This window comes from Lampris incognitus, chromosome 6 (assembly GCF_029633865.1).
Source record: "Lampris incognitus isolate fLamInc1 chromosome 6, fLamInc1.hap2, whole genome shotgun sequence".
In the NCBI taxonomy this organism is placed as follows: domain Eukaryota; kingdom Metazoa; phylum Chordata; class Actinopteri; order Lampriformes; family Lampridae; genus Lampris; species Lampris incognitus.
In genome coordinates, this window is record NC_079216.1 from 36,548,058 (window position 1) to 36,573,913 (window position 25,856).

Here is a 25,856-nt window from a genome sequence, read left to right on the forward strand (position 1 = left end):
AACATATATGATGAGGAGGGATGGATAGGTATGGTGTCAAGGAGAGAAATGTGGAAGGACAGATGGTGGTGGATTTTGTGAAAAGGATGGAAATGGCTGTGGTGAATACATATTTCAAGAAGAGGGAGGAACACAAGGTGACGTACAAGAGTGGAGGAAAGTGCACACAGGTGGACTGTTGACTAATCCGGCGAAGTACCGGAAGTTAACAAGTCGCCATTACTGCGGTGGCACTTCCCTACAATACGCGCATGTTTGAATGCAAGCTGTGCTAAGAAGTGTACAATTTTCTACTTTTATCTTTTTAACATTATTCAACGTTACATTTGACAACGATGTCTAGGAAGTCGGGAAGAAACTGTGCAGTTCTCGGCTGCTCCAAAAGTAGTGGCAAACTTCAAGTTTGGAAAAAGACTGAATGTGAAATACACAAGCCTTTACTTCATGAAGATTGCCCCTGTCTGAGACCATACAGTTTACATAGATTCCTTGGCCGTGCAGAGGACCAAGATATTTTTCAGAAGTGGATTAAGAATACCAACAGAAAGGACTTTGTTCCCAATAAAAACAGCATGGTAGGTTTTGGTTAACAGTCGACAATCTATATTCATCTCACAATGACTAACGTTAGCATGCAGCTGCCTAGCCTAACATAGTGAAACATGTCTTTAAGCTAACACTGCTTAGCTTATTGTAACGTGCATGGATAAGTAGACACGTTAGCCCTTAGCTAATGGGTCGGACCCTTTAGTCGAGCAGTTAGCGATGTCTCCCGCGATGCAGGAGATACGGGTTCGCGTCCCGGCTGGGGCAGTTGCCCCCCAAATTTGCTACATTATGTTAAGCTAACTAACGTTAATGGGCTGCGGTTTTACATCATGAAAAATGGAACAATTTTTCATGATGTAAAATGGTTCCAGGTATCATAGCTAAGTCAGCCATCTCAGGGGATGAAAAGTGTTGCATAACATCTGCATCTGTCTCAAATGCTATACCTGTAACTTTCATAGTTTTCCTATGTCCATGATCTGGCCCTTGAATGTTCTCAACTGTGTCTGGCACCATATATTTTCCAGGTGGATTGATTCCAGGCACACACTTTGTAAGTGCAGGCTGTGCCTGTGAAGCCTTGGGTCACATCTTTGACCTTGTAAAGTAGTCTTGTTGTATGACTGCAGCACTTCCCTCTGTTGGCTATACAGTCACAGTTCACACCTACAACTTTGCCACCCTTTCTCTGCAGAGTTAATTCAACATTATGATGGTTGCTAATGGACTGTGAGTATCGGACAGGTCCTTTTAGAATTATGTGTTCATTATCTGGCAGAGTGTGCAATATTTGGCCAACCCATCTGGAGCTCAGCTAATTTTGACCCTCTATTATAGACCTGTAGTTGGCATTTTGTTGCTCATCACAAGCCAGTCGATTAATGAAATAATCTTGAATACCTACAAAAAACACATTCGTATCGTTAAAACCTGTTTTACTAATATAACTGATCTGTGATTAAATGCAACCCTTGAATGTTTACTAGCTATCTAGTACAGTCACGTTAGCATATTAGCTAGCGACACAAATGTTAGTTACTTCATCCTTCGAAATGCGGCGGATGGTTAAGTGGTCATTTTTTTTCTCTCTATCTGACACGATCACTGGCCAGGGGATCAGCAGCCAACAGGTGATGCGTCTCCCTATCGGCCTGCAGTCAGCCAGTATGAGTGGCACCTGCCCTTGATTGGCCTATGATTAGGTGCACCTGTGCTGGGGACTACTTGACCGAGTACTTTGCAGACATTCGTTGTCGAGTCTTGGAGAAGCTTAGCGTCGGTCTGCGGAAACCTGTGTCTCCTGAACCCTCGTCTGACTCCTGTGTGTGTGAGAGAGTGTTTCCTGTGTTTAGTATTTTATGTTTATATTTGTTTGTATTTTTGCCTGCCCTGTTTAGATTTTTTTTTTTTTTACTGTGCGTTTGTCTAAGTTCAGTAAAGCGACTTAGTTCTTACCAACTGCCTCTGCCTCGTCTCTGTGATTTGGTCCAAACGCCTGGCGTTACACTGTCTGGCTATTGACGTAACCGATGTCTAACTAATATGTTGAATAACGTTAAGATCGCCATCCATAAGGTACCTTCATCAGTAACTGGGGGCCACTATTTAACGTCGTCAATCCAACTACCCATGCTGCTGTCACTTAGCAGGCAGTAGCAAACACTGCTACTTGCCACCGCAGTAATGGCGGCGTCGCTAGATGGCGGGACACACAAATTGGTCGGCAGATTAGTCTGTCTCTTATGTAGAAGGAGCGATTTGAAAGGGATTGGAGATTGCAAGGTGGTGACAGGGGAGAACGTAGCTAGGCAGCATCGGATGGTGGTCTGTAGGATGACTTTGGAGAGCAAGAAGAAGAATTGAGTGAGGGCAGAGCCAAAGATCAAATGATGGAAGTTGAAGAAGGAAGACTGTTGTGTGGAGTTCAGGGAGGAGTTAAGACAGGCACTGGGTGGTAGTGAAGAGTTGCTGAATGGCTGGGTAACCACTGCAGAAATAGTGAGGGAGACAGCTAGGAAGGTACTTGGTGTGTCATCAAGACTGAGGAAGGAAGACAATGAAACCTGGTGGTGGAATGAGGAAGTACAGCAAATTATACAGAGGAAGAGGTTGGCAAAGAAGAAGTAGAATAGTCAGAAAGAAAGTAGACAGGAGTACAAGGAGACAGCGTAAAGCGAAGAGAGAGGTGGCAAAGAGAAAGGCATATGGTGAGTTATATGAGAGGTTAGACACTAAAGGAGGAGAAAAGGACTTGTACCGATTGGTTAAACAGAGGGACCGAGATGGGAAGGATGTGCAGCAAGTTAGGGCAATCAAGGATAGAGATGGAAATGTGCCGACAAGTGAGGAGAGTGTGCTGAGAAGGTGGAAGGAGTACTTTGAGGGGCTGATGAATGAAGAAAATGGGGGAGAGAGATGGCTGGATGATGTGAGGATAGTGAACCAGGAAGTGCAGTGGATTAGTAAGGAGGAAGTGAGGGCAGCCATGAAGAGGATGAAGAGTGGAAAGGCAGTTGGTCCTGATGACATACCTGTGGAGGCATGGAGATGTTTAGGAGAGATGGCAGTGGAGTTTTTAAATAGATTGTTTAACACAATCTTGGACAGTGAGAAGATGCCTGAGGAGTGGAGAAGAAGCATACTGGTACCGATTTTCAAGAACAAAGGGTGATGTGCAGAACTGTAGCAACTACAGAGGTATAAAGCTGATCAGCCACAGCATGAAGATATGGGAAAGACTAATAGAAGCTAGGTTAAGAGGAGAGGTGACGATTAGCGAGCAGCAGTATGGTTTCATACCATGAAAGAGCACTACAGATGAGATGTTTGCTTTGAGAATGTTGATTGAAAAGTATAGAGTAGGCCAGAAGGAGTTACATTGTGTCTTTGTAGATTTAGAGAAAACATATGACAGGGTGCTGAGAGAGGAGGTATGGTATTGCATGAGGAAGTCGGGAGTTGCAGAGAAGTATGTAAGAGTGGTGCAGGATATGTATGAGGGAAGTTTGACAATGGTGAGATGTGCGGTTGGAATGACAGATGGTTTCAATGTGGAGGTGGGATTACATCAAGGATTGGCTCTGAGCCCTTTCTTGTTTGCAATGATGATGGACAGGTTGATGGACGAGATCAGACAGGAGTCTCCGTGGACTATGATGTTTGCGGATGACATTGTGATCTGTAGCGAGAGTAGGGTGCAGGTTGAGGAGAGCCTGGAGAGGTGGAGGTATGCACTGGAGAGAAGAGGAATGAAAGTCAGTAGGAGCTAGATGGACTACCTATGCATGAGTGAGAGGGAGGACAGTGGAATGGTCAGGATGCAAGGAGTAGAGGTGATGAAGGCGTATGAGTTTAAATACTTGGGGTCAACTGTCCAAAGTAATGGGGAGTGCAGAAGAGAGGTGAAGAAGAGAGTACTGGCAGGGTGGAGTGGGTGGAGAAGAGTGTCAGGAGTGATTTGCGACAGCAGGGTACCAGCAATAGTTAAAGGGATGGTTTACAAGATGGTTGTGAGACCAGCTATGTTATATGGTTTGGAGACAGTGGTACTGACGAAAAGACAGGAGGTGAAGCTGGAGGTGGCAGAGTTGAAGATGCTAAGATTTTCATTGGGAGTGATGAAGAAGGACATGATTCGGAATTAGAGGGACAGCTCAGGTTGGACAGTTTGGAGACAACGTGAGAAGTAAGATTGAGATGGTTTGGACATGTGTGGAGGAGAGATGCTGGGTATATTGGGAGAAGGATGCTGAATATGGAGCTGCCAGGGAAGAGGAAAAGAAGAAGGCCAAAGAGGAGGTTTATGGAGGTGGTGAGGGAGGACATGCAGGTGGCTGGTGTGACAGAGGAAGATGCAGAGGACAGGAAGAAATGGAAATGGATGAGCCGCTGTGGCGACCCCTAACGGGAGCAGTTGAAAGTAGTAGTAGTAGTAGTAGTTGTTGTAGTAGTAGTAGTAGTAGTAGTAATAGTGGATCTAAATCATCTCATCTTCAGCCACTTTTCCGGGGTCGGGTCGCAGTGGCAGCGAGCTAAGTAGGGCACTCCAGATGCCCCCCTCACCAGCAATGCCCTCTAACTCCTCCTGGGGGATCCCAAGGCATTCCCAGGCCAGATTGGACATGTGGTCCCTACAGCGAGTTCTGGGTCTACCCCAGGGTCTCCTCCCAGTTGGCCGTGCCTGGTAAACCTCCAAAGGAAGGCGCCCAGGAGGATCTTAATCAGATGCCCAAACCATCTCAACTGGCTCCTTTCGATGCGAAGGAGCAGCAGCTCTACTCCAAGCTCCCTCTGGATGTCCAAGCTCCTCACTCTATCTCTAAGGCTGAGCCCAGACACTCTATGGAGCAAACTCATTTCAGCCGCTTGTATCCGTGATCTCACCCTTTCAGTCACTACCCAAAGCAAATGACCATAGCTGAGGATTGGAACGAAGATTGACTGGTAAATTGAGAGCTTTGCCTTCCGGCTCAGCTCCTTCTTCGCCACAACAGTCCGGTACAACATTCGCATTACTGCTGATGCTGAACCAATCCGCCTTTCAATCTCCCGCTCCATCCTACCCTCACTCATGAACAAGACCCCGAGATACTTGAACTCCTTCAGTTGAGGCAACAACTCATCCCCAACCCGGAGGGAGCAATCCACGATTTTCCAGTAGAGAACCATGGCCTCAGACTTGGAGGTGCTGTCTCTCATCCCAGCCATTTCACACCCAGCTGCAAACCATCCCAGTACAAACTGGAGGTCGCGTTCTGATGAAGCCAACAAAACCACATCATCTGCGAAGAGCAGAGATGCAATTCTAAGGTTCCCAAAATGGACACACTCCTCACCTTGGCTGCACCTTGAGATCCTGTCCATGAATATCACAAACAGAATCGGACACAAGGGACAACCTTGGTGGAGTCCGACACCCACCGAAAACGTGTTTGACTTTGTGCCAAGAATGCGGACACATCTCTCACTTTGGTTATACAAGGACCAAATGGCTTGTAGAAATTGCCCCAGTACCCCATACTCCCGCAGTACCCCCCACAGAGTGCCCCGGGGTACACGGTCATCAGCCTTGTCCAAGTCCACAAAACACATGTAGACTGGCTGGTCAAAACACATGTAGACTAGGTGGTGGTTCCCATATTCAGAAAGGGGGACTGGAGGGTGTGCTCCAATTATCGAGGCATCACATTGCTCAGCCTCCCTGGGAAAGCCTACTCTAGGGTGCTTGAAAGGAGGCTCCGACCAATTGTCGAACCCCAGATCCAGGAGGAACAATGCGGATTCTGTCCTGACCGTGGAACAATGGACCAACTCTTTACCCTTGCAGAAGTGCTGAGGGGGGCATGGGAGTTTGACCAGCCAAATCTAAATAATAAAAAAAAATCAAATATACAGTGCCTTGCAAAAGTATTCAACCCCCTTGACAGCCATCACTAATTTCTGGATTATAAAAGATACTCATACATCTGTTCCTGAACAATATTGTTTTTGTGAACCCATGAGCTCTAACAGCATCTTCCCAAAGCCAAAACAAGTTATGTTTTACTGACTTTTTATTAATAAATTAAAAACTAAAATATAATGCTTGCGTAAGTATTCAACCTCTTGTGCTCTGTAAGCTCCAGGTTTACACAAATGACAAATAATTCCTAAAACAAACACAGGTAAACACAATTGGACACAATTAGTGTGTATAAAATGCACTCTGTGAAAAGTGGGCATGAACTCCATCAGAAAAGGAAGACAAAGGAGCATAATACTGAAGTAAGAGACAAAGTGATTAAAATGCAGAAGGCGGGAAATGGATACAAAACAATATCCAAGTGTTTGGATGTCCCATGCGTTGTAAGTGTTATAATGAGTTAAACAGGACTAGTTTTATTATTGTTCTTTTATGGGGTCCCTGGACCCTTTAGGACATCACACAGGAAGTAAATGTGTTCTGTCCATCAGTCTATTGTGTGTGTGCCATGTCAGTGCTTGCGGACGGTTAGTGCACTGCAATTCGGCTATGCATCGGTCCCATTCAGTCAAGTAAAGCTTTCTTATTATAAAGTATACATGTCGTTCAAGTTACTACACCACGGATCACTGTTGTATCCATTGTCAGAAGGTGGAAGCTGTATCACACCATCCAGACATCTTGTAAGATGTGTGACTATTTTTCTTTTTGTTACATGGTGATGGTGGTGCTGTGACTCAGGTTCAAGGCTGTTCTGGTGGTGTCTGGACACTGCTTGGCATCCTCATCATATTCTTCATATATTTTATAATTCCATTATAATTCTGTTTTCCTCTTTCAATGTTATATTCTATAAATTGTGTAAACCCATCCAATGCACATTGTCCATCTTGGGAGAGAGATTCCTCCTCTGTATCTCTCCCTGAGGCTTCTTCCGATTTTTTTTCTCCCTGTTAAAGGGTTTCTTTTTAGTTTTTTTTTAGGGAGTTGTTCCTTATCTGATGCGAGGGTCTAAGGACAGGATTTTGTGTTGCTGTAAAGCCCACTGAGGCAAATTTGTGATTTTGGGCTATACGAATAAAACTGACTTGACTTTGTAGGACAGGTCGTCCCTCAAAGCTAAGTGTCTGAGCAAGACGTGGGCTGGTGAGGAAAGCCACAGATAATCCTGCAATCACTTTGAAGGAGCTCCAGAGGTCAGTGGCTGAAACTGGAGTAAATGTGCATGAGTCAACCATATCATGGGCTCTCCATAAATCTGGCCTGTCTGGGAGGGTGGCAAGAAAGAAGCCGTTGCTCAAAACTCTGCATATAAAAGCATGCTTGGAGTTTGCTACCAAGCATGAGAGAGACCCAGTTGGGATGTGGGTAAAGGTTTTGTGGTCAATTGAGATGAAAGTTGAGCTTTTAGGCCAAAACTCAAAGCATTATGTGTGGCGCAAACCTAACACTGCTCATGCCCTGAAAAACACCCTCCCTACGGTGAAGCATGGCGGCAGCATAATGCTGTGGAGTTGCTTTTCATCTGCAGGCACTGGGAACCTTGTTCAAATTGAGGGAAGAATGGATGGAGCTAAATAGAGGGAAATATTGGAAGAAAACCTGTTGCAGTCTGCCATAAAACTGAAGCTTGGGAGGAGGTTCACCCTCTACCAGGTCAATGAGCCTAAGCACAAGGCTAAAACAACAATGGCATGGCTCAGCAACAAAAAGGTGAACGTTTTGGAGTGGCCAAGTCAAAGTCCAGACCTCAACCCCATTGAAAATCTGTGGCAAAGTCTGAAAATCGTAGTCCAGGGGCGCCATCCCACCAACCTGGAAGACCTGTACCTACTCTGCCAAGAATGGGTAAAAAAAATACTTCAGAAGAATGTGCAAAGCTTGTACATACTTACCCCAAGCGAATCGTGTCTGTTATTGCAGGAAAAGGGTACTCTACAAGTATTTATATGTGGGTTGAATACTTATGCAAGCATATAGTCATTCATTAATTCATTATCCAAACCGTTTATCCTTAACTCAGGGTCGCAGGAATGCTGGATTCTATCCCAGCAGTCATGGGAGACACCCTGGACAAGCCGCCAGTCCATCACAGGGCCGACAAACACACACACACACACACACACACACACACACACACACACACACACACACACACACACACACACACACACACACACACACACACACACACACACAAACACACACACACACACATTCACACCTAGGGACAATTTTAGTAAGGCTGATTCACCTGACCTGTATGTCTTTGGCCTGTGGGAGGAAACCAAGCACTATATTTTAGTTTTTAATTTATTTTTAAAAAAGTCAGCAAAACATAACTTATCTTGGCTTTGGGAACATGCTGTTAGAGCTTATGGGTTCGCAAAAATAATATTGTTCAGGAACAGATGTGTGAGTATCTTTTATAATCCAGATATTAGTGATGACTGTCAAGGGGGTTGAATACTTTTGCAAGGCAACGTACCTGTGTGGGGGCCCATGTAGGCCATAATTCAAACTCACCTCTTGTACACACCATTGAAAACATTTTGCTTCTCACAAACACTACTGAAATCCACTCATTCACTACTGAACACCTCTCACATAATAGTGAAAATGAAACCTCACACAATGACAACTGAAAACCTCTCATACTCATGAGTAAGAACCTCTCATATACCACAATGAACACCACTCACATTCACAATTGAAGCTGTTACCTCTCAAACTCACAACTGGAAATGTAACCTCTCACACTCACCGCTGGAAATGAAACCGCTCACATATACAAATGAAAATGTAACTTCTCACACACACCTAATTATATGATCATTTACTAAGGAAGCTAAGGCAATTTTATTGATATACTTTTTGTATATGTTTGCATGCACATAAATTTGCTTCACATATACAGTACATGCAAACAGTGAATGTCATATTGGTATTGTCAATAGACCAGTTTACTGAACATTCTGCATGACCAATGTTACAGTCTAGTCGATAAATGTGTCTTCTAACCAAATGTAATGTATCGTGCTGCAATTTGGATTCAGGCTAAAAATAACAGGGCAATAAAATACAACTGTGCATGAGGTGTGGATTCACTTGTGGCAGTGGTTCTCAACCTTTTTGAGTCATGACCCCCCCAGAATAATCACGTTGGTGTTCGCAACCCATCAATAGCAGTGGGACATTTAACTCACAACACCCAGGTGCAAACACGCTCATCAATCATAAACTGTCTGCCCGAGACTGTTCAGGGATTACTATAATGTAACACATGAAAGCTACCATACTCACACAGGAAGACCATCGCTTTGCCAACAGACAAAACAACAACTAATTCGATTTTGGCTTTAATTAGTGTTTTTAGATTTATTGAAATAACCTCGTGCATTCTAATGCAAATTATATCACTGGTAATGTAATGTAAAAACCATTCACCAGGCTGAAGTACTTTATCATATTTTTCCTACAGTGCTGCAGAACTGCCGCCATGGGCTATACGTCACAAATTGTGGTCACTCACGCATGAGCGCATCCTACTAAATGGTAATCTATGTGAACTATATACCTTAACCTTGTTGTTCTGGACTATATCTGCTATTAGTCTGTTGTGTCTGCGCTCTTCTTCACGCTTCCAGAGCTGAGTTTGAATTGTGAACCACACAGCCCCCCATGTATGTATACAAAGGACTGTATAATGTACTCGTGTGCCTGCCCTAAAAGCTGGCCAGAGGAGAAGGAGGGGAACAGAAAAGTATAGATTAAAAAAAGGACAAAAGGTAAATGGAGAAAGGCAAAAAATGGGCTAGCGTGTAATAGGAAAGAAAAATACAGTTGAGTGGTTAAACTTCAGGTTTTAGGTGATTTTATAAACTATTATATGTATATAGTACTATATATATTATCTGCATGTATGTATGTATACATGTATGCATGTAACTATATTTGTACAATATGTATATCATCCTTATTTTTATTGTATTAAGGTTGGTCATTGTCAACTTAATCTTCTTCAAACGGTGTTTTGTTCATTTTATCATGGCTTGCCTATAAAAATCAATAAGGTCTTGGTCACAAAAAAAAAAAACGTTTTCATAATAGGAGTGTTTATCCTGTAGGCCATCTATCAACGGATAGATTTCGGAACGCCTTGCAAAGCCTGCTGGCAGGAAAAAGAAAAAAAAGGCCAACAGGCTTTCTGTGTTTAGTTAATTGACAGAGTTTTGGTTTGTTCATTTTTTTTTTAATCAGGCACTTTTTACCCTGTGGCTGTTTGCCTACCCAAAGGCATACCTCCTTCATTAAATTAAGTGCCTCATTAAACGAAAATTACGTCTGTTTGCATTGGCACCTCTCGCTTTGGCTCGTTTTGCCTCTTCCATCATATATATGAGTAGTTTTGAGCTCTCCTTATCTTTCTGTTTTCTCGCACATCACCAACTTGGCCAGGTAAGAGAACACAACAGAAAATGTTTGACAGGATGTCTCATAGACCGTATCCACGTCTGTCCGTCCAACCATCAAGAGGGCTGGTGGATGAGAAGATCACCGTACTGGTCTAGAACGCGTCACCCAGTAAAGGGTTAATCCTCCGAGCACTCAGCCAATGGGAGCAGGGGGACAACTGGGAGGGGTTCGGCCACTACGCCAGCGATGCTGCAGGGAATGTGAATGGTAAGACCAGTGCTGAACGATGAAACCAACATTTACGGTGTTCACAGTTGGTGTGATACTGTGAACACCGATGACGTTCATTTCTCTCTCTCTCTCTCTCTCTCTCTCTCTCTCTCAGCACAGCGGTAAGGAAGAAGATGACATGACAAAACTATCAGAGACCCTCAATCAGTACTTTGTCCAAAGACATATTGTATGGTTGTGACCATAAAAAAAACAGAGCCGAAGGAACGGAGAAGAACCGTAGGTTCACACTTTAGCCGTGTAGGCAACTTTCTTTAATCAACGGTAAATCAGAGAGACAACAAAACCACAGCTCGACTGAGCGGAGGCGGCAAGAATAACCAGAAAACTGGCTGAACAACCATAACTTAACCCTGCGTTAACCTGCCAGGGCAACCCTGACTTAACCCTTAGTTCCTGGGGTGAATTCTGTCCCCAATACGTGTCCACCACATGAGCCTCCCCAGAATTCGCCCTAGTAATCGAAGTCAGGCAGGCGCAGGGGGACGACAGGCCGTCCGCGGCGGCTCCGGGTAACAGGGGCCGGAGTGTCTCTGGGAGGCATTGACACGGGCCTGTGGAGGTCGGCCTGAGGAGCAGAAGAGGCAGCGCGGGCCTCCACGGGGGGAGGAGGCAGAGCCGGGGGACGACCGCGACGAGGAGGTTGGGCTAACTCCAACGGCTGCGTCAAGTCCAGGTATGCGGGTTTAACTCGGTCCACTGAAACATGCTCGGCCGTGCCCCCAAAATCCACCACTAGGTGCTTAGTTCCCCGTTCCAGGACGCGGAAGGGGCCGTCATAAGGGGGTTGCAGAGGGGGGCGGTGTGCGTCGTGACGGATGAACACGTAGTCCGCTGACTGCAGACCTGGGGGCACCTGGGACACCGGAGCGCCGTGTTGGGCGGTAGGGACAGGTGTGAAAGCTCTGACCCCATCCAGCAAGGAGGCTCGTTGGTCCACAGCTGACCAGGGACGCGTTGCGTTGGGCATGAAATCACCTGGGACTCGCAGCGGCGTGCCGTACACCAGCTCCGCAGAGGAGGCTTGTAGGTCTTCCTTCGGGGCGGTCCGCAGGCCCAGCATGACCCATGGGAGCTTGTCGACCCAGTTGCAGTCCTTGAGAGTAGCCCGAAGCGCAGCCTTCATGGACCGGTGGAAGCGCTCACATAGGCCGTTCGCCTGAGGGTGGTAGGCGGTAGTGCGGTGAAGCTTGACGCCCAGAGCCTCACCCACAGCATTCCATAGCTCTGAGGTAAACTGTGGCCCACGGTCAGATGAAAGGTCGGAAGGCGTACCGAAACGTGAGACCCACGACCCAATAAAAGCCCGGGCCACATCAGCAGACGTCGTGGATGCCAGGGGAACAGCTTCAGGCCAGCGCGTAGTCCTGTCCACCACAGTGAAGAGGTAGGTGAACCCATGGGAGGGTGGTAGGGGACCAACCAGGTCGACGTGGACATGGTCAAATCGTCTCTCCGGCACTGCGAAGCGTTCCAGGGGCGCCTTAATGTGGCGGTGTATCTTAGCCCGCTGACAGGCAACACACGAGTCGGCCCACGCTTTCACGTCTCTCTTAAGTCCCTCCCACACAAACTTAGCAGAGGTCAGGCGCACGGATGGCTTACCGCCTGGATGTCACACAGAAGGGTGACACCTGTGTCGCTGAAAGGAACGTCCTGCAGGCGGAGCCCCGTGTCGGAGGTCCGGAGACGGAGGATGCTCGGGTCCGTGGCCTGGTCAGCGGCCATCTGTGCATAGTCCAGGCCTAGGTGGACCACTCCAATCACTGCCCTAGAAAGGCAGTCAGCTACCTGGTTAGACTTACCAGCGACGTGCTGGATGTCGGTAGTGAATTCTGAAATGTAGGAGAGTTGTCGCTGCTGGCGAGCGGACCATGGCTCGGCCGTCTTGGACATGGCAAACGTGAGGGGCTTGTGGTTCACGTACGCAGTAAACTCGCGGCCCTCTAGCAGGAACCGGAAATGCCGGACGGCGAGCCAGAGACCGAGGAGTTCCCTGCCAAAAGTACTATACTTGCGCTCTCGGGGTGTAAGCTGGCGACTGAAAAAGGCCAAAGGCGGCCAAGCCCCCCCCCCCAACTACTCGTGAACCGCACCAACAGCATAGTCCGATGCATCCGTGGTTATGGAAAAAGGCGCTGTAGGTGAAGGATGCGCTAGCAGGGTAGCCTGGGAGAGCGCAGCTTTAGTCTCGGTGAACGCACGGTCCCGCTCTGCTGTCCAGTCGACCGCCTGGTTGGGGGACTTGCCTTTCAGCGCCTCGTACAGTGGCCGGATGATAAAGGCGGCTCGGGGAATGAAGCGGTGGTAGAATGTCACCATCCCGATTAACTCCCTGAGCGCACGAGCTGTTTGGGGGCGTGGAAAGGCCGCCACCGCTTCCACCTTTGAGGGCAGGGGGACCGCCCCGTCCCCAGTGATGCGGTGCCCGAGGAAATCAATGGCCGTCAGCCCGAACCGGCACTTCGCCGGGTTGACGATCAGCCCATGCTGGCTGAGGCGTGTGAAGAGGGCGTGAAGATGGGACAGGTGTTCTTCCTCGGAGGCGCTGGCGATGAGTATGTCGTCCAAATAGACGAAGATGAAAGGAAGGCCATGGAGCGCTGAATCCATCAGCCGCTGAAAGGACTGGGCTGCGTTTTTGAGTCCAAATGGCATTCGTAGGAATTCAAATAGGCCGAATGGGGTAGTCACCGCTGTCTTGGGGATGTCCGAGGGGTGCACGGGAACTTGATGATAACCACGGACCAGGTCGACTTTTGAGAAGACGCGCTTGCCAGACAGGTTTGCAGAAAAGTCCTGGATATGCGGGACAGGATAGTGGTCGGGCGTGGTGGCATCATTTAGTTGGCGGTAGTCCCAGCATGGGCGCCAACCTCCATCAGGCTTAGCGACGATGTGGAGTGGGGACGCCCACGGGCTGTCAGAGCGGCGGATGATCCCCATGCATTCCAGGTGCTCGAACTCAGACTTGGCAATGGCGAGTTTGGCGGGGTCGAGACGCCTGGCTCTGGCATAGACCGGAGGCCCCTTCGTAGCAATGTGATGCTCCACCCCATGCTTAGCGGTGGGTGCAGAGAAGGTAGGCTGGGTGAGGTCAGGGAACTCAGCGAGGAGGCGGTTGAACTTGTCTGCCTCTGAGCGAGAGTTGGCTAGACCTGCATAGGCCGCTTCCCCCCGCGTACATGCGAAGGGGGAGAAGGTTAAGGCGTCGACCAGACGGCTGTTCTGAATGTCCACTAGCAAACCGTAAGCGCACAAAAAAATCAGCTCCGAGGAGGGGAAGCGTTACATTGGCCAAGACGAACTCCCACGTGAAACGTCGTCCACCAAAACACAGTTCTACAGACCGCACGCCGTAGGTGTGGATAGGGCTGCCGTCAGCCGTCGCCAACTGGGGGCCCCGCTCCCCGCCCATGATGTCGACGTCAGTAGCAGGGAGCACGCTTCTCTGTGCGCCCGTGTCACAGAGAAATCGCCGACCGGAGATGGTGTCGAGGATGAAGAGTAGCCTGCTCGTATCGCCAACACTCATGGCCACTACTGAGTGTTGGCCCTCTCGTTTCCCATCGGCCTGTAGTAGCAGGGGGAACGGCACCGTTTAGCTTTCGCACCAAATCGAGCGTGGTACATACAGAGTCTAGAGGGCTTGTAGCGGTCTGACGCTGTGGCGCCACCGTCGGGCCACGACCGCGATGTCGGGCGGGGAGCCAGTGAAGGTAGGAGCCAGCACCCCGGGGTGGGAGGAACGTTGTGTAGCGACGAAGAATCGGTCAGCCTCCTTTGCCAGCTCACGGGGATCAGTGATGGTGGAGTTAGCGAGCGCAGTCTGGACGTGGGGCGGCATGTTGCGCAGAAAAAGCTCCATAAACAGGAAACACGGCTTTTCTTGACCCAGTAGATTTAACATCCTGCTCATTAGCTCCGATGGTTTGCCATCTCCCAAGCCCTGAATTGCGAAGAGGCGACGTGCTCTCTCCGTTGTTGACAGTTCAAAAGTTTCAAGGAGGAGATTTTTAAGTGCGGCGTATTTACCATCAGCCGGTGGGTTGGTTATGAAACCGCTTATCCTGGAAGCCGTAGCGCACCCCAGCGCTGCCACTACGTAGTAGTACCTGGTCACGTCTGCTGTTATGTCTCTGAGCGCGAACTGTGCCTCAGCCTGCGCGAACCATGTAGCCGCGGAAGACTCCCAAAACTCCGGCAGTTTAATTGCAACGGCGTTCGTAGCCATAATGTGTGTGGTTTCAGAAAACTTATCCGAAAACTGACGTCGGGGTCACCAGTGTAGAGCCAAAGGAACGGAGAAGACCGTAGGTTCACACTTTAGCCGTGTAGGCAACTTTCTTTAATCAACGGTAAATCAGAGAGACAACAAAACCACAGCTCGACTGAGCGGAGGTGGCAAGAATAACCAGAAAACTGGCTGAACAACCATAACTTAACCCTGCGTTAACCTGCCAGGGCAACCCTGACTTAACCCTTAGTTCCTGGGGTGAATTCTATCCCCAATACGTGTCCACCACAGTCTGTCCTTTACTGTTAGGACAGGTCGACCTCCCCAGCAAATACTTGCTAAACCTGCGTCGAGTACCGACCAGCCCAGATCTTCCATCGGGGCGTCCCGGACACCCAGAGGGCCTCTGATTTGAATATGCAAAATATTAAGAATAATTAAATTACATTAAAAACATTAAAATGGAGAACGACTTAGTGTTGTGGCCCCGTGGTCATAAACAACAGCCCATATATAGCACCATAGCATCACAGAATGATAATAATGATAGAATAGTATATAGATAGTTGTGGCGGACACTGGGGGCTATGCCTCTCACCCAGCAGGACTGTGAGCTGGGGGCGTGGTTTACGTTCCCGGGCTTGCTGGTGCAGGGTTGTTCCTGCTGTAGTTTGGTTTTGGAGCTGAGGAATAAACAGCAAACTCGCCTTCGTCTCCTGTGTTTTTTCCTCATCCTGCCACATTGGTGACCCCGAATTGAACATGTTTGGAGCAGAAGAGGAGTGTGAATCCACTTCGGCCACGCCGCCCCAACTCTCACAGCCGGCCGTTCTCGCCGCGGCTGTGAAACTCCCAGAGTTCTGGCAGAGCGACTCGGCTTCGTGGTTCCAGCATGTCGAGGCGCTGTTCCACCTGCGTGGAATCTCCGCGGACGACTCCAGATACTATTTGGTCGTCGCTGCGCTGGACCAGCAGTCCACACGCCGGGCCATGCAGCTGTTGCGCGCCCCTCCGCAACACGATAAATACGTCGCCCTCAAACATCTTCTGCTCCGGAGGTACAGCCTATCTGCCGCAGAGAGGGCAGATAGAATCCTTTCCCTATCCGGTTTGGACGACGGGACGGCTGTGGATCTCATGGACAATATGCTGTCGCTGCTAGGCTCGGACGAAGGTGGATTCCTTTTCCCGCACATTTTCCTGCGCCAGCTTCCGTCTCCTGTGCGCGCGGCTTTGGCTAACTCCCCTAGTCTGGCCGCTGGTGACTGCCGAGGTTTGGCTGAGGAGGCCGATCGGGTGCTCCTGGCTACCAGACGGTTCTCTGTGCGGAGTGTGGCATCTGAGCCTCTGCAGCCGGTGTCGGAGGACGCGGACCCGGCAGTGGTGGCTGAAGTGGCTGTCCGGAGACGGCGCAGGAGCGGCCTCTGTTTCTTCCACCAGCGGTTCGGCGGCAAGGCGAGGCGCTGCGTCCCTCCGTGCATGTTTGAGGCGCCGGGAAACTCCAGGGCCAGCGCTCAGTAGCAGCTGTGGGCGCTGGCGGACGTAGTGAGCTGCTCTTCATTAAGGACACGATGTCAGAAAGACGGTTTCTGGTGGACTCAGGCTCGCAAAAGAGCCTACTCCCTCCTGCTAAGACAGACAGGTCGACCGAAGGCGGCGGCCCACAGTTAAGTGCAGCTAACGGTTCGTCCATTGCGACGTTTGGCACAAGGTTGGTGACTGTTTGTTTCCACGGGCGCCATTTTGAGTGGGACTTTGCAGTGGCCGCCATTACTGTTCCGATTATCGGCGCGGATTTTCTGTGTGCTAATGGTCTGCTGGTTGATGTTGCAAACCGCCGTTTAATTGATGCTGTGTCTTTCGCCACTGTTCCGTGCGAGACAGGGGGAGCCGGGCCGTTAACACACGCTAACTTTTTAGCATTAGGGATGTTTTTCAGAGTTTGCTGGCGGATTTTCCATCGGTTACTACGCCTGCTGACCCCCCCCTTCACCCCGGCAATCGCCCTCACCCTTAAAGGGCCTCCACTATGGACCAGTCTTCGCTGGAACGTCGCCATTCATGGACTTCTGCCTGCTTGCCTACCTGCCACAGAGCCACCTCCTGCTCTACCCCCGAGATCGGTCACTTCAATAAAGACTGGATTCTTCCCTTACCTGGTTGTCCCGTCTGCTTTTGGGTTCTTTCCCGATACTTGACAGTACGTTCCAGCCACTATGGACCCAGCAGACCATTCCACCACAGACCTGGCCACGGTCTGCCAGGCTGTAGCCAACCAGGAATCGGTCCTCCGCCAGCACAGCCAGGTGCTACACAGGATGGCTGACGCCCTCCGTGGGCTCAGCTTAAAGATCTCCGGAATCCAGACCCAACTTAGTGCCTTCGCTAGCCCGGGATCCGCCCCTCCAGCTCCGCCACTCCAGCGCCATCAACTTCGGCTAAGGAACCATGGGTTGCCCCGCCCGATAAGTATGATGGAGATTTTGGACTTTGTCGCCCTTTTTTGATGCAGTGTGAGATTGTGTTTAACCAGCAGCCCCAATCATATTCCACGGATGGAGCCAAAGTCGCTTACATCATGGGTCTTCTCCGGGGAAGCGCCCTGGATTGGGCTACAGCGGTGTGGGAGATGCGGGCCTCCACTTCCTCATCCTACGCTGAGTTCACCACTGCTTTTCGCCAGGTTTTTGATCATCCCGTGCGGGGAAAGGATGCGTCAAAAAGACTGATCTCTCTCTGCCAGGGTTCCCGCAGCGTCGCTGAGTTCCGTACGCTATCAGCGGAGAGCGGATGGAACAACGAGTCCCTCCAGGCCGGCTTTTCCCACGGGCTAAGCGAATCCATAAAGGACGAATTGGTTTCCTACCCCGAGCCTGGAGGGTTGGAGGAATTGGTTACCCTGGCCATTCGTGTTGACAACCGTCTCCGGGAGCGGAGGAGAGAGAGGACGCGCCGCTTTCCAGGTCACAACAACTTACCACGGGCCACACCTCCAAACTCTGGGGGCCGAGCTCACTCAACTGAGGTTGCCGTCCTCCGAGAAAGCCCGAGGCGTGACTCTTCCCCAGCTTCGGAGCCGATGCAACTCGGCCGCTTCCGGCTCAACCCGGAGGAGCGTCAACGCCGCATCACCGAGAACAGCTGCTTGTATTGTGGTCAGCCTGGTCGCTTTCTCGCCTCCTGCCCTCACCGTTCCGTCAAACTAGCAGGCTCACGAGGGAGGGGGAGGATCCTCGTGAGCCCAACTGTCTGCCCTCTGTCTCCTCGTCCACGTACCCAGTTGCAAGCTACCATCAGTTTTAAAGGTCTGTACACTAAACTTTTGGCTTTAATTGACTCTGGAGCTGATGAAAGCTTTTTGGATGCAAGTGTTGTGAAGCAGCTAGGTCTTGCCACTGTGAGTCTGGACCAGCCTCTTGAAGCTAATGCCCTGGATGGACGTCTCCTGGCCCAGATAACCTCTAAGACCGAGCCTGTGCGCCTCCTGTTGTCGGGAAACCATCAAGAGGAGTTAAGTTTTTTCGTTATCAATTCTCCCTTTGTTCCCATTATACTTGGTCATCCCTGGCTGGTTAAGCATAGTCCCCATATTGATTGGTCATCGGCCAGAATTTCAAGTTGGAGTCCCGTCCTTTCTCAGCACTCCAGTGAGGATGGCAAGACACACCCCTGTGCCTTCCTGTCTCGCCGTCTCTCCCCAGCTGAAAGGAACTATGATGTGGGGAATCGTGAGCTCCTGGCGGTGAAATTGGCACTGGAGGAATGGCGACATTTTCTGGAGGGGTCTGAGCTTCCTTTTATAGTGTGGACTGACCATAAGAACCTGGAATACATCCAGTCAGCAAAGCGACTCACCGCACGCCAAGCCAGGTGGGCGCTCTTTTTTGGTCGTTTTAATTTTTCTTTGACGTACAGACCTGGCTCCAGGAATGCCAAGCCCGATGCTCTGTCTCGTGTGCATGGGGAGGAGTCTGAGCCCAAGCTCCAACCTGACACCATCGTTCCCACTACCTGTGTGGTTGCGGCTGCGGCTGTCACCTGGAACATTGAAAGGGAGGTCATGGCAGCACAACAGACTCAGCCTGACCCAGGTAACGGTCCCCCCGGGCGCTTGTTTGTTCCAGACGCTGTTAGATCTAGCGTGTTGCAGTGGGCTCACTCTTCCAAACTTACCTGCCATCCTGGAGTAACCCGTACCCTAGCCTTTCTCCGCAGGCGGTTCTGGTGGCCTTCCATGACAGAGGATACTGGGTCTTTTGTTTCTGGCTGTCCTGTTTGTGCCCAAAATAAGCCCTCCACTCGGGCCAGTGCCAATCTGCTGCGCCCCCTGCCTGTTCCACACCGTCCCTGGTCGCATCTGTCCTTGGATTTCATCTTTGGTCTGCCCGCCTCCGACGGTAACATCGTTGTACTGACTGTTGTTGATCGCTTCAGTAAATTTGCTCACTTTTTGCCCTTGTCTAAACTGCCTTCGGCCCGAGAGACTGCGGATCTGCTGGTCAGGGAGGTTTTCCGGGTCCACGGTCTTCCCCGTGATATATTGTCTGACCGTGGCCCCCAGTTCACTTCTGCTGTCTGGAAGGCTTTCTGCTCTGCCATCGGTGCCACCGTCAGCCTGTCATCGGGGTTCCATCCTCAGACCAACGGCCAGGCCGAGAGGACCAACCAGGCATTAGAGACTGTCCTCCGCTGTCTGGTGTCTGCCAACCCATCCTCTTGGTCCTCACAACTTCCCTAGGTAGAATATGCCCATAACACCTTGCCATCGTCTGCTACTGGGTTGTCCCCTTTTCAATGCCTTTACGGCTATCAGCCCCCCCCTTTTTCCTTCTCAAGAGGTAGACATTCCGGTTCCGTCTGTCCAGGCCCATGTCCGTCGGTGCTGTCGGACCTGGCGGCGAGCCCGTGCTGCACTGCTCAGGGCCTCTGGCCGTTACCAGCGCTTGGCGGATCGTCATCGCAGCCCTGCTCCGGACTACTCCCCCGGTGACCAGGTATGGCTCTCTACCAAGGATCTACCCTTGAGATCGGACGCTAAAAAACTGTCCCCCAGGTATATTGGTCCCTTTCCCATTGTCAAAGTCATTAACCCCTCTGTGGTCCGTCTGAAGCTGCCCCGCACTCTCCGGGTTCACCCTTCCTTCCATGTGTCCTGCCTCAAACCTGTCTCTACCAGCCCTCTAGTTCCTCCGGCCCCCCCGCCCCCACCTCCTCGTATGATCAACGATCATCCGGCTTACACCGTTCGTCGTCTCCTGGACTCTCGTCGCCGCGGTCGCAGCCTGCAGTATCTCGTGGACTGGGAGGGATATGGCCCAGAGGAGAGGTGTTGGGTCCCTCGTCACCTTGTCCTGGACGCGAACCTCATCCGGGACTTCCACAGGATGCACCCTGACGGGCCTGGTAGGTCGCCCGGTGGCGCCCCTCGGAGGGGGGGTACTGTCACAGCCTCTCGCCCTTGACATCAAAGCGATCGCCCGTGACACCTGCTACACCAGCTGACACCTGCTACACCAGCTGACACCTGCTGACCCCCCCTTCACCCCGGCAATCGCCCTCACCCTTAAAAGGCCTCCACTATGGACCAGTCTTCGCTGGAACGTCGCCATTCATGGACTTCTGCCTGCCTGCCTACCTGACACAGAGCCACCTCCTGCTCTACCCCCGAGATCGGTCACTTCAATAAAGACTGGATTCTTCCCTTACCTGGTTGTCCCGTCTGCTTTTGGGTTCTTTCCCGATACTTGACACCTTCAGCCACTTTACGAAGCCCTGCGGCTTAAGAAGGCTAACGACCCTGTCGACTGGACTCCCGAACGGGTCCAGGCCTTTGACGGAGCTAAGTGCGCCCTGGCTAACGCTGCCCTCCTCGCCCATCCCACACCCACGGCGTCCATAGCTTTTACAACCGATGCGTCTGACATAGCCGTGGGGGCTGTGGTTGAACAGCGTGTGGCGAATGCGTGGCAGCCACTCGCATTTTTTAGCCGCAAACTGCGAGATAGCGAGCGCAAGTACGGCGTTTTTGACCGGGAGTTGCTGGCACTGCACCTTGCAACCCGGCATTTCCGCTTCCTGCTGGAGGGTCGCCCATTCACGGCTTATGTGGATCATAAACCGCTCACTTTCGTCATGTCCAAGGTGACTGAGCCGTGGTCTGCTCGTCAGCAGCGCCACCTAGCGGCAATCTCCGAGTTCACAACGGACATTCAGCATGTGGCCGGGAAGTCCAACCCTGTTGCTGATTGTCTGTCGCGTGTGCTTGTGTGTCCTGTGCACCTCGGTGTGGATTTCTCCGCTATGGCTGCCGACCAGCCCAGCAACCCGGACGTCCTTGCCCCTAGGTCAACGCGTACCGGCCTCAAGCTGGAGGACGCTGTGATGCAGGAAGGCAGTCCTGCCCTCCTCTGCGATGTCTCCACCGGCCGCCCCCGCCCCGTTGTTCCAGTGGCCTGGCGCCGTCGAGTTTTCGATTCGATTCACTCCCTCTCGCACCCTGGAGTTCGGGCGTCGGTGAAGTTGGTCGGTTCCAAGTTCGTCTGGCCTGGCCTCCGCAAGGACGTAAAGGGGTGGGCCGCTGCATGTGTAGCGTGCCAGCGCGCTAAGGTCCACCAGCACACTAAGTCGCCCCTCGAACCGTTTCCGATCCCGGCCAGACGTTTCGACCACGTGCATGTGGACCTGGTGGGCCCTCTACCTTCTTCACAGGGTTTTACGCACCTGCTCACAATGGTGGATCGGACCACCAGGTGGCCAGAGGCTGTCCCTCTGTCCTCCACAACATCCTCGGATGTTGCACGCGCTTTTCTTTCCTCCTGGGTCGCTACGTCAGATATCACCTCAGACAGGGGCCCCCAGTTCGTGTCAGAGCTCTGGTCGGCACCTGCGCGATCCTTGGGTGTGCAGGTACACCGCACTACCGCGTACCACCCTCAGGCTAACGGCTTCACCGGTCGCTCAAGGCGGCGCTGCGCTCTCGGATGGTAACTGGGTGGATCGTTTACCTTGGGTTATGCTCGGGTTGCGCTCGGCTCCTAAGGAGGAACTCGACGCTTCGCCCGCTGAGCTGGTGCTCGGTCAGCCGCTCCGCGTCCCTGGGGAATTTTTGCCTGGGAGTTCCGCTCCTCGACCCCGTCCGGCCGTTTATCCTTTTTTGTCCGACAGCACTCGGGTTCCAGGCCCCGTTCACCACTGTTTTCCGCGGTCGTTCGTGCCTGCGGAGCTCATGTCGGCTCGTTTTGTTTTTGTACGGCATGATGCTCACCGCTCGCCCCTCCAACCCCCATACGATGGCCCATTTCGGGTTCTTGAGACGGGTCCAAAGGGTTTTGTGCTGGATATGGGTGGGCGTAGGGAGCGTGTCACGCTTGATAGGCTTAAACCGGCGCACAGGGTGGCAGGCGAAGTTGTGTTTCCGGCCCAGGTTCCCCGTCAGGGTCATCCTCCTTCCAGGACCCCGGCAGTGTCTTCACGGTTCAGCGTTCTGCTTCTCAGCCGACTTTGGACAGTGTTTCACCTACTGTTTCGGCTGAGGGACGGCGCAGCCGTTATGGCAGGCTGCTTAAGCCTCCAGTGAGACACTAATTTTCTTTCCAGGAGTCCCTTCTGGGTGTTCGGGGGGGGGGGCTGTGTGGCGGACACTAGGGACTATGCCTCTCACCCAGCAGGACTGTGAGCTGGGGGCGTGGTTGTTCCTGCTGTAGTTTGGTTTTGGAGCTGAGGAATAAACAGCAAACTCGCCTTCGTCTCCTGTGTTTTTTCCTCATCCTGCCACATAGTAATGATAGTAATCATAGAATAATAATAGAATATTTGACAAATAACCCTCAACTTTTTTCATTAAAAAAACTGTGACTGGACGACATGCATGGGGCATACAAAAAGCAGTGTTTAACTGTTTTGTTTTGTTTTTTCACAGAGCTCAGGTCACCGTCATGTGTCAGTTACGATGATACTGGTGGTGAATGGGAAGAAAAGCTATATTTGCAAAATCGACCAAATTTGCAAAATCAGCAGAAAGCCCACTAAAAAAAGGTAAAAGAGACAAAAATCAGGGCTTGTGTGATAGTATGTATAGAACATGTATTGTAGTCTGATGGTTGGGATAATCGTGCTGGGGCATATGCATAGTCGCGGGAACGTATTTTGAGCAGGGGGGGGCTGAGAAAAAAAGGCGGGGGGGTCGAGTTTTGCCAGGATTGATGTTATGACTGTGCATAGCCTAGACGCTCAAGTAAAACATTGATAAATGACTAGAATGTGAGATTAGTTGCTGCTGAGGGCCAAATTCTCTCTCTCTCTCTCTCTCACACAAACGCACACGCACACACACACACACACACACACACACACACACACACACACACACACACACACACACACACGGTGGTGCCAGGCCTAACGTTATGGGCGCTGCTTTTCTATGCGGAGTGCTTGTACGCTGACCATGATGCTGAACATCAACACTCATTTATACATGACACACAAAAGCACATCACCACACAAATGCAGGCTGCTCGGCGGCAGCATAAAAAAAACAAACAAACGCATAAACATACGTAATATGTATGCCTATAGCCAAAGCACAATCTCCAAAACACAACTGCAGGCTGCGTGGCGGCAGCATATAAAAATCGACCCATACACAGGCTTATCAGTCACAATCTCCAATCAAGAAATATATAATTGTCTTGCCTTACTGCCGGCCTGCATGCAGAACTCCAAACGTGGAGTTCTCTCTGGGTTGGCGCTGATAAAGTCCCTCATGAGGGCATCAATGTCCAACAATATATCTCCATAAACATGCATCAGAGCAAGGTGGTTCGGTCTTTTTTTGCACCACAGTTGTGCGTAACCATGTCTTCAGACGGCGGACAGCGGAAAATGTCCTCTCCGATGAAGCAGCTGAGATGGGGAGACTTAGGCAGAGTTTGATGAGGTTTTCAACTTTGTTGAAAAGAGCCCTTGTTTGTGGATTGAGTTTAGCCATAGTTGTTGCGGTGTCTTTTACTGTCTTGGAGAATCACTGCAGAGGTCTCCCATCAATTTCAGCTGGATCTCCAGTCGCGCTTTGTCAAAGTACAAGGGAAGGTGAAGGGAATCTATAGCCACTATTTGTTCCTTGTTGTCTGTCTTAATAAGCACCGTTTCTCTGAGAGCTGCTGTTTTCATACCATCTTGATCAAATCTCCTCTTTACTTCTGCTGTGACCAAGTCCACAGCTTCATAGAACTCTCGTCCCCATGAGTGTTGCGCAACTTGTGTGTCCGCTTCTGGCTCTGCCGTGTGTCAGTAACAGGCTGGGGTTTGTCACCCTGTACTCACCTGGCATTTTATGCTAACATTCTACAACAAACTGTATCTGCTGTGGATACAGTTTGTTGTAGCATGTTATCCACCACTGTATCATCCCGAAGGGCCTCCATGCGCCTTCTAAGCAGTTCGGCACACTCAAGGATGCCCAGTGCGCTGGCTTTGGTATGCTGCAAACTCCTGGCTACCGACTTGCATATTGCTTCACAACAGAGGAGGCTATAGTAGGTTTTAGCCTTCATTGCTTGCTTGAGCAGGCCTCCGATCTTAGCTCTGGTCTCTCCCCTCACACTTTTGTCATCCTTAAGCTGTTCCAGTGTATTGATGATCTCTCTGTAGGCACTACACACACGTTTGATAGCTATTGTTCATATGCACCATCTTATTGGACATATAGCCAGTATGGTAATCTCACTGCAGCCAAACATGGACTCCTTCGTTTTGCTGATTCACGGATTACCGCAGCTATGCCCTGAACAAAGTTCATTGAATCAGTGATGAGGCCCACCTCACGTGCAGCCTCCTGAAGAACTAGGTCAAGTGAATGGTTGGCAGATGAAGAGGGACTCAGGGCATTTTTCTTTTAGCCATGCCCAGGCGCGGATCTACGGGGTGGCAAGGGGTGGCAGCTGCCACCTCTGGGACACAGTCTTGCCACCCCTGTTGCCACTCCATTTATAAATCAGATAATATGTTTTTAAAGTATATTTTATGTACATGCATGGTGAAGGTCAATGAGACCCGCACCAAACTCATCTCAAACAGAAGTCGCCGATTTGGAATCCCCCTCCACCTCACAGGCGCGGATCTACAGGGTGGCAAGGGGTGGCAACTGCCACCTCTGGGACACAGTCTTGCCACCCCTTTGCCACCCCAGAAAAAAATCTCTAGATCCACCACTGGCCATGCCTGAACACCCGAAAACAGTCCTGACATGTTAGAAGCTCCATCAAAACAATATCCATGGAGACGCTCAATTGGGATGTTCAGCCTGATAAATACATCGTTGATGCACTTGAAAAGAGTCTCTCCGCTGCTGTTGGGGGCAATGTAAAATCCAATGAATTCAGAATGAATCTCCAAGTTCTCATCCACATACTGCAGCATCAATGAGAACTGCTACTGGAGTCCATAGTACGGACTATTTCTGGCACGGGATACAATCTCACGTTGAATAGCGCAGGCATACTGTTGAATGACTTCATTGTGTCCGAGAGCCAGTTACCTCTCCTCTCAATCCACCGTCTCTCTCCTGGGAGGTTGTAGGTACATTCAAGTATCAGTTCATACAAAATGCCATCACGGGTGCTGTCACCCCGAAAAGCCACCCCCTTCTTTCCCAGGAAGAGCACTGACCTGAACATCAGCTCTAAAACATGCCTTGCTGTATCTTCAGTTGGGCGGGCAGCGTCAGATAAAAGGGCAGTAATTGGGATGTCTTGTAGAACAGCGATTTTTTTGAATGGCATCACTATGTGGTTTAGACTTTTCATGCTCGTTGAATTTTTCTACGGCTTTCTGCCAGTTTGTGAAGCCTCCCTTGACAAAACTGCTGTCAAACCTTACACATCTTCATTGATGAAACGTTTC

The 25,856-nt window shown here is 50.5% G+C and overlaps 1 pseudogene; it reads left to right on the forward strand.

Annotated features, from left to right (window-relative positions):
- The first annotated feature begins 10,500 nt into the window (after positions 1-10,500).
- Positions 10,501-25,856, forward strand: part of LOC130114521 (peroxisomal succinyl-coenzyme A thioesterase-like) — a 40,101-nt pseudogene continuing 24,745 nt past the window's right edge.